The following is an 8,715-nucleotide window of genomic DNA, read 5'->3' as shown; positions in this document are numbered from 1 at the left end:
TCAACTTTTTTTTTTTATTATTATTATTTTTTTAGGGCAATGGGTTTTAAATGGAGACCGAGTTATCACTAAGCGGCAGACAATTTGAAGGATCTGTCTAATTCAACACATCTAAATAGACATCAAAATTTTATTACCCTACTCCTCAAATCACCCACAGCACAAGAACCAGTAACATCTTATAACGGAGATACACTGAACAATAGTGCATCATGTGGAGTACAGCGACTCAGAGTAGATGACTGTTCCTGGAATGTACAGTGTAAGCATAGCCAGAACGACTGCAGTACAAGAGAAATATTTAACCATACCCACAGTGCTTGTATCAGGGAAACAGTCCCTTCTACACTCAGCATTTGTTGTCACACCATAAGAATCTTTACAGTATACTACCGTATTGGTTATAAACCAAGGAAAGAAAAGCACTTCTACAACCTAAATCAACTCACAATCCTGTATACGAAGACATAGACAAAAAAAACAAAAAAAAAAAAAAAAACATCACTTTTTGGAGTAGAGAGGGGGAGTTTGGAAATCTTCAAATTTTGAATTCCCTACAGTGTTTTAATGTGGTTTGTGAATTGAGCATAGTTAGAAGTGAGATTCTTAGTTAGATTCTTCACATCTTCATTTCCAAGCGTGGTTCTGGCGGCTATATAGCCCAAGATTTGGGCAGTTGGAGTGACCCTTTCTGTTGACCTCTTATGTCAGGCAACAAGTTACTTTTCAGTTACATACACTTTTTTTTTAATTTTAATAAAGAGTTTTAACATAAAAGATGGATTATTCAAAAGCTTGTTTCACATCCTATTTAAAGATGCTGTTAGTTCAGTCATGTATAGGCCAGTAACAAGTTCCCTTTAAGCTTTTGGTGAAATTCCAAAACAATGGGTGTTCATATAAAGAGGTTAATAATTGTGTGGGTTGAATAGCCTCAGCTCTTACTGGTAGGTTTTCCACTGGAAAGAAACACGCCTCAAATTCCTATCAGGAAAGGAGTGTTTGGGAGGTCAGACACTGATGTTGAATGAGAAAGTCTGACTCGTATCTGCCACTGGAGGTACCAAAAACTCAAAACTTTCTCTAAAGGTCCTCTCTTTATGCAAAGTGCCTTGTCCTGACTTTATCCCAAACATTGGAAGCATATAGTTTTTGCTCAATGCAAGTAGTGAATAGTAAATAGTGTCAACCTTGGAAAACATAATATAACAGAAAGATACAGATACAGGCTCCATCAGGTGTCATATGTACAGAGTGTATACGTAGAAGATAATAACCTTTGTATAACAGCATCTGAAGAAACATGCCCCCATATTTCCATCCTGTGGATAGGGAATATCAATAAAACACAGGACACGAGTTTCATTTCAGAGAAAAAAATATTTTGAGGTTAATACAAATGAGATTATTTGCTGTTGGTGCAACAAGGGGAACATATATGCAACAACCCTCCCGATGCATAGGGTAGGTAGTTGTTGCGAATAGCATCCTCTCTATGTTAGGAGCTGCTTAGGGAAATTGGTCACCTCGTTAGGAGGTCTCCAAAAGTGAGGAACTTTGTAATTGCAGCTGGAACCACTGCCTTGGAGGGCAAAAGTTAACTAATATATTGTCTATAAGCAGTGATATGCTGTGTTCATATTGTAAAGCAAGCTGGAAGCTGATTGTTAGAGTGCTGCCACCTCACTAGGGGAGTATAAAAACCCCTAGTGAGCGGGGGCACATGGTCAGACCCAGAGTAGTCCTTGTCAGGTTAAGTCTAAGTTGAAGCAGAGGAGACCGTCTGTGCTGCAGAAGCCAGTGTCACACTACCAGGAAGCAGAGGTGTCTCAGACCACTGCCTGACACCTTGGGCAAGTCAGGAGACTAAGCCCCAGAGAAGGGGTCCACTATCCGGACTTGGCTACCCTTACCAGCCCAGCCTGAACTACCAGGCTGTGAGAAACCTTTCCTGCAGACCAGCTACCTCCTTCTGGCTTTCGAGCCCGCTGAACATGCTGCTGATGTTAGGCAGTTTCCTGCTGTTGACGTTCAAATAAAGAACTGTGAGTAGATTTGCACAACGTGCCTCCGTGTGATCCCTAGATCAGGCAGCTTCACCATCAATGGTTCCCCATCCTCCATCACAAAGGGATCTTTATATACACCTCAGGGGTTGCCCCAGGCAGAAACCTCTTTCATCAGCCTATCCCTCCATTATTCTTGCACACACCAACCTTTGTAGACCGGCCAGTCTGTAGGCCCTTCCTCTGGTCCCAATAACAGAGTCATAATTTTGTACTTATTTTTCTTAGTTTTCCATAAAAGTACTATAGAAAAAAGATATGCACCAGGAGTCGTGATAAACTAGAAAGTTCTGGATAAGCAGGTAAGGGCAATTCCACTAAATGTCCTATCTTTTCCCGTAATGCAGTGCCTTGTGCCTTCGCTATGGAGAATGGCGGAGGTGAGCAGCGCTCACCCCTTCCTCCTCTCTTGGGCGCCGATGGTACGGCAGGCACACTGTCTTGTGAAAGTAGCCTAATACATAGGATGGATATAGTTTGGTGAAAGCCAGGGGACACATGCCGGATTATATGGCGATTGTCCACTGCAATTTGCTCAGCTGTCGGGTGCATTAATTCCGTAGCGATTATTATCATACTGCAGATTCCTAATGTACAGCATCATTTTATTGTTAGAGGAAATATACAATTTTCTAAGGTGCTTTTTTAACCAAACATACCATTAGATGACATTTCTTATGCTGATGCAGGAACTGATCTTATCTTGTACTATCAATCAGGTTTTTGCCCCCTCCCCCCCCCCAAAAAAAAAAACAAAGATTATGCAAATGATGCTCGGGAGCTCCTCATGTTGTCACACAGGCGGCTCTAGCGCTCTAGTAGTATCCTAATTATTCATGCCTCTAGCGTGCATGTCATAGCATTGCCCGACCGCCCTTTTCCCTTCCAGAAAGCTGACATCACTGGCTCTCAGGAAGGGGAAAGGGAGGGCTATGCTATGACATGTCTACCACATAAAGTCCAAGAGAAAGAAGCCCTAGAATTATTACCTTTCAGCATACAAACGTGGCTGCATAGTACATTGACCAACTACATGCGAGGTGACATTTTCTGAATTTTAGTAAAAAAACCTTTAAAGGGAACATAAAGACTGTGATTTTGAACGTCACTCTTAAAATGACCCCCCCCACCGTACATGGCTTCCTGGATCTAATGGGCTCAGGTCTTTTACTAGATAACGCTACACGAATGGGGCAGACATACGCAAGCCGCGCTGTGGAGGAGGAGGGGGTCTTCTCTATGGAGTCCTTCTCTCCCGCGCACCTGCTCTATACTCAGCCAGCTCCGGCCAGACAAGCATACGGTAGTGTGAATGTAGCCTTACACACATACTACAAAAACCATGTGGCAAAGTAGCCAACCCCTTTAAAACAGGTGGGGGGATGAGGCTTCTTATATGCCTTGAATAAAAGGGCCATCAGATTCTTTGATCAAAACACAGACCTAATACCTCAGCTCCTTAAATGACTACATTGCATATTACATGACTACACTGCGTTCACAACTATTTTTTCCTAATCATTACAACAAGATTTAACATTTCTGGCACATACACACTGCCAGTTAGGAAGAGAGTCACAAGCCTAGAAATTTAAGCTGCAACCACGCCTCTGGATTCATATTGAAAGAAATGAGTCATTAACACTGTAGGTTAAAATTACCCAAACAGGAAGTTACATTTCGGACCATACAGCAGGCTTATACTATGTATAACAATGGTCTCATAAGGAAATACTTTATAGCTGTAAAATTGTTTTATTCTTTAAAGATTAAAGCATGATTTATCACATTTGTTAACCAGCAAAAAACTTTAATAGTCAACAACAATAATAATAATTTCTTTATTTATACACTCACCGGCCACTTTATTAGGTACACCATGCTAGTAACGGGTTGGACCCCCTTTTGCCTTCAGAACTGCCTCAATTCTTCGTGGCATAGATTCAACAAGGTGCTGGAAGCATTCCTCAGAGATTTTGGTCCATATTGACATGATGGCATCACACAGTTGCCGCAGATTTGTCGGCTGCACATCCATGATGCGAATCTCCCGTTCCACCACATCCCAAAGATGCTCTATTGGATTGAGATCTGGTGACTGTGGAGGCCATTGGAGTACAGTGAACTCATTGTCATGTTCAAGAAACCAGTCTGAGATGATTCCAGCTTTATGACATGGCGCATTATCCTGCTGAAAGTAGCCATCAGATGTTGGGTACATTGTGGTCATAAAGGGATGGACATGGTCAGCAACAATACTCAGGTAGGCTGTGGCGTTGCAACAATGCTCAATTGGTACCAAGGGGCCCAAAGAGTGCCAAGAAAATATTCCCCACACCATGACACCACCACCACCAGCCTGAACTGTTGATACAAGGCAGGATGGATCCATGCTTTCATGTTGTTGACGCCAAATTCTGACCCCACCATCCGAATGTCGCAGCAGAAATCGAGACTCATCAGACCAGGCAACGTTTTTCCAATCTTCTACTGTCCAATTTTGATTAGTTTGTGCAAATTGTAGCCTCAGTTTCCTGTTCGTAGCTGAAAGGAGTGGCACCCGGTGTGGTCTTCTGCTGCTGTAGCCCATCTGCCTCAAAGTTCGACGTACTGTGCGTTCAGAGATGCTCTTCTGCCTACCTTGGTTGTAAAGGGTGGTGATTTGAGTCATTGTTGCCTTTCTATCAGCTCGAACCAGTCTGCCCATTCTCCTCTGACCTCTGGCATCAACAAGGCATTTCCGCCCACAGAACTGCCACTCACTGGATGTTTTTTCTTTTTTGGACCATTCTCTGAAAACCTAGAGATGGTTGTGTGTGAAAATCCCAGTAGATCAGCAGTTTCTGAAATACTCAAACCAGCCCTTCTGGCACGAACAACCATGCCATGTTCAAAGGCACTCAAATCACCTTTCTTCCCCATACTTTTCCTCGGTTTGAACTGCAGGAGATTGTCTTGACCATGTCTACATGCCTAAATGCACTGAGTTGCCCCCATGTGATTGGCTGATTAGAAATTAAGTGTTAACGAGCAGTTGGACAGGTGTACCTAATAAAGTGGCCGGTGAGTGTATAGCACACATAGATTACACAGTGCTGCACAGAGCTTGCCAGAACGGTCAATAGTGGATTTAAGAAACTTCGTAATATATCTTATCAGAGAAAAAAAAAAAAATACTCTTCCTTTACTTCCTTCTTCCTCATCTGCCAATCTCTAATTAAATCTATTTTGCTACAGCAAGACTGACTCTACTCACAGTGGTTAAAAAGGTAGAAGCCTAGTAAGAGGGAAGGGGGAAGCAGCCTGCATTCCTTGAGAGGGAGGAGAGACATGGGCATAATGGGAGATATTAATCGGGGCTTGAAGGTCAGTTTTCTGGTGTTTAAACTCCAGAAACTAGTGTGAACCACCAGGAATGGCTATTATTTTCTCCTTTACACCCCTCCATGCTAAGTGGGCATGGAGGGGCGTGAAGGGGGTACAGACTGTAGCAGAGAAGCCTGTGACCGTTCAGCAAATCTTGCGCTGTTATGTGCAGAGTTGCAATGGTGGGAAATTATACAATACAACAACACAAGATGCTCCGACATATGTCCCTCGGGGTACGTTCAGACTGCTGTCTGTGGGAATGTATATGCAGCCGCATATACATCCCCATAGCCGGCAATGGTGGTCCAGCAGCGAGACGGTGCCACACATGCTCCGCGCTGTACACAGGGAAATGATAGAGCATGCTCCATCTTACCCATGTGCAGCGCTTTTCTCTATGGAGGGGTCACCTCCTCCTCCTCTACAGCGCACAGCGGTTGTGTAAATGTACCCTCAGTAAGACTCTTTCTCACATAAATACTGGCCAGTACTTCTCTGTGATATTCTATGTGATCCTGCTGATAACTCTTTTCATGCCAAGAAATACGGACCGTGCGTCAGATGCATTTCCCGTACTGAACGCAGCTCAGATCTCACAGCATCTTGGTGAGCAATAATACTGTACATCATAAATCACTATTCTTTCCAAGCCAAGGTAAATGCCAGGATATAATAAAAACATAAAACAGGAGGTGTTATTGGTATAACAAAAGTTTCCTTCATTTGCACAGAGGCAGTATGTTCTATAGAGCCAGATCAGAATACACACTGCAAATATTTACTCCACATCTTCGAAATCCAGCGTGAAAGGAATTTTGGTTATGTGATTGCACAAGAGTCTGAAATAGATTTCCCTATAAGTCTCTGCTATTTACAGTGAATTACTACCATACTGCAGTGACCATCTTTTCCGAATAGCAACGTTTCAGTGTTATTACCAACTTCTCCAGCATTATTAAGATTCCCCAATCACTTCTAACACCATCACTACAGTCAGGAAAAGAAGATACTGAATACATGTTAGGCATTGCTATGAAGGATGCAATGTTTAGTTTCAGAACTGTTTCCTCCTGACACATTGTACTTGTAATTTTGTATTTATAATAAATACCAAAAAAAGAAAACCCAATACTAGGTAAACTGCTCCTATTACCAATCAAAAAACATCAAATACCAATAGAGGTGTATAGGACCGAAATATTCCTGATCAATAAATCATACTCATTACTACTTACTTTAATGAGATCATTAAAACAAACGTTATTAACATAAATATGGCCATTAAAAAATAAACAATTAAAAACATCTAATAAAATCCACAAGAACAAGAGTGTGGCGATGGTCACTAATCTTTACCTGCATAACAGGCATTACCAAATGCACAAGTGTCAATGATCACAGGATACCCAATTTCGGCTGTAAACAATTATATTACCCACCCAGGTGTTGCATGATACCAAAATTGTCAAAACCAATGTCACGACCACCTTTATTTTGTATTTAGTTCTGAAAAAAAAAAAAAGAACAGGAATTTTGCAAAAATGTCAAAAGATTCTCCATTTTCAAAGTTCTAAATTCTCTACTTTTGATGCATATAGTTATAGCACCTAAATGAGTTCATAACTAACCCAAATGTCTGCTTTATGTTGGCATGTTTTTTTAAGAATCCACATATTTTACTAGAATGTTAAGAAGCTTAGAATTTGGGTTCCATATTTCACATTTTTTTTGGAGAGAAAATAAAAAACGGCAAACCCTGTATTTAGAGGGACCTGCTCAATTTTCAATTGACCTGTGAGAGGCCTAAATAATTGCAAGACTTTCTAAATTATCCCTTTATGGAAACTACACCCTTCAATGTATGAAAATGCACTTTTAAAAGGGCACCTACCACCACAAATCTACCTATAAAGGTAGATCGGGTGGTAGGTGGATAAATGGGACGTGAGGATAGCCCTTTTAAGGGCTAATCCTCACGTCCCCGCAATTTTTTGGTAACTTTTATGAAACGCTTATGCTAATTTTATTATGCGGCTACTGGGGCGTAGAGTAGCCGCATCTGAGGTTCCACGAGGTGGCTACTCCACGCCCCAGTAGCCACTTTACCCCTCCTACTCACCATCTTCGGCGCGCAGCTGCTCGTCCAACGACCACCTGCGCGGTCACTGCTCCGAAGCCGGGGCTGCACAGGCGCGGGCCTGCTGTTCTGCGCATGCGCAGACTGCAGGATCGTCGGACGAGGGCGCGCAGCTACGAGCAGCTGCGCGCCGAAGATGGTAAGTAGGAGGAGAAAAGAGGCTACCGGGGCGTGGAATAGCCGCCTCGTGTAACCTCAGATGCGGCTACTCCACGCCCCAGTAGCTGCATAATAAAACTAGCATAAACGTTTCATAAAAGTTACCAAAAAATTGTCCTTAAAAGGGCTATCCTCACGTCCCATTTATCCACCTACCACCCGATCTACCTTTATAGTTAGATTTGTGGTGGTAGGTTCCCTTTAAGAAGTTTGTTAACCCTGGGTTTTATAGGGGTTAAAACAAAATGGAGGTGTAGTCTACGAATCTATATATTTTGGACAACTTTTGGAAGAAAATTATACATTCACAATGGATTAAATGACAAAAGGCTCCATAAAGTTTTAAACCCAATTTCTCCCAAGTTTGCGGTAAACTGAGAATGGATGGAGCGCAATACGGAATTTGATGACACTATATAAATACAGACTATTATTATTAATTCAGACAAGGTTTGCATTGTCAAATTGTACAGGCTATAAGTTATTTAGGCTTTTTTTTTTTTACAAGATTAGATGCACTCTTCTCGTACATAATTTTGGGGCATCTATTGTTTAGATTTTTTTTTACTGGTGGAGGAAATGAAAATCATCAATTTTTGTTAATTTTCTTTTTTTGCCGCTAACCATGCCTTGGAAATAATATGTTACTTTTCTTCTATGGGTAGCCCCGATTACGAAAATACCTCATTTATGTGGATTTTTTAACTTTCCCCCCAATTTTACTGAATAAAAACTAATTAGGAGAAAATCTTGTTAAATGGGATTTTCCACCAGGATCCTGATGGGATCCACTGTTATTTTAGCTTCTTATAATGCCCAAAAATAAGGTTTTAAAAATTAAGCAAATGAGCGTGAGGGGCTCCAGGCTCAATGAACAGCTGTTCATTGAGCCTGGAGCCCCTCACGCTCATTTGCTTAATTTTTATAACCTTTTTTTAATCAAGGGTATAAGAAGCTAGAAGTAGAATATATCCTGCAAGAGGG

This window comes from Engystomops pustulosus, chromosome 5 (genome assembly GCF_040894005.1).
Source record: "Engystomops pustulosus chromosome 5, aEngPut4.maternal, whole genome shotgun sequence".
Lineage (NCBI taxonomy): Eukaryota > Metazoa > Chordata > Amphibia > Anura > Leptodactylidae > Engystomops > Engystomops pustulosus.
Note: the sequence above shows the minus strand (reverse complement) of the source record.